This window comes from Carassius carassius, chromosome 5 (assembly GCF_963082965.1).
Source record: "Carassius carassius chromosome 5, fCarCar2.1, whole genome shotgun sequence".
Classification (NCBI taxonomy): domain Eukaryota; kingdom Metazoa; phylum Chordata; class Actinopteri; order Cypriniformes; family Cyprinidae; genus Carassius; species Carassius carassius.
The window spans coordinates 9550182-9551464 of NC_081759.1; the positions used below are offsets into that span (position 1 = coordinate 9550182).

General features: G+C 33.7%; 1 non-coding gene across 1 annotated transcript; it reads left to right on the top strand.

Moving 5' to 3' along the window:
- Positions 1–646: 646 nt before the first annotated feature.
- LOC132141649 (small nucleolar RNA SNORA57) lies at positions 647–779 on the top strand. The gene has a single exon (XR_009433917.1). It is a non-coding gene; the product is annotated as a small nucleolar RNA SNORA57 (small nucleolar RNA).
- The last annotated feature ends 504 nt before the right edge of the window (positions 780–1283 follow it).

Here is a 1283-nt window from a genome sequence, read left to right on the forward strand (position 1 = left end):
AATATGCGTTAATTCCACTGATCTATATATTTATATATGTATGTATGTATGTATGTATGTATGTAGGTAGTGGTTAGTTCTCATTTGCACATGGCAGCAACTAATTAACTGTTAAAAACCTTTTCGCGTCATAGGTAGGCAGGATCAAAGGACATAGAGAAACTTTATTTTACCTTGATATAGACACGAAATTGATAACTTATTAACCGAATTAAACCAGAAACTTATTGATATTGATTTAAAGTATGTATTTGCCTACTAGTGCATAATAAAACAAACTGGATACCACTATTTTACTTAATAAACTGTTTAGTAATCATAATAGCTATAATAATTAACGATTACTTAATCATTATTACGTAATTATTATTATTATTCTTACAAAATATCTAACACCTCCGTCGTTACTTGAAGTCGTCATTGATTGGATGCTTTCACGTGACGCTAAAATGACGACACCGCTAGTATAAAACAAGGCGAGCGGCCATGCTTCTTTCTTTCAATCTACTGCAACACTGAGGAGAAATGTTCGATGGTATGTGAAATACAGAAGTCATTTTTTAGTTTTGTTTTAAGAGATTATATATTTTTGTTAATATGTTTAAATGAGATTAAAGTGCCTTTTATGTGATATTTTGAGTGTAATCCTCCTTCTTGGCATACTCGTGGTTTTTTGTACCCTTGTGTGTATGTGTGGAGGAATAATAGAGCCAGTGCAATGTCTTCGGTACCAGCATGTTTCCCATCAGCTGGTTCTATCCTCAATCACTGGAACACGTTTTCGTTATGGTTCTTTTTAATGCCAGTATCTGCTTGCTGCTTTGTAGTAATGCATGCTTCATTTCACCACTTGTTTTCTAACTTGTAAATTTGTCCTTTATTTCAAAGGCTTCATGTTTTGTCGCGGCACCTGACAACTGCTGAAGTAAAGCCGTCTTCTGAAGTTCTGGGAATGGCTGTGTTCGGTTTCCACAGGCATTAGTGTAGGTGCTCAACAAATTGCATCCTTTTGTATGTTAAATATTTGAGACTTGATCAAAACATGAATTTAACTTAGTTTTGTTTCATCTAAATGTCTGTATTAGCGTACGAGTTCTCTGTATCTTGTATTTTCTGTATTGATATATTTAGAACAAGTTCAAATAAACGGTGACTTTAATCTCTGGCCTGGGTTTTTTTTTTTTTTTTTTTACAACTTTTTGGGTGTTTAGTTTGTGGTGACCGGTGGGGTCCATGTATTTTGCAGTTGAAAATAACTTTAAATGCCCATAAATCAATGACAA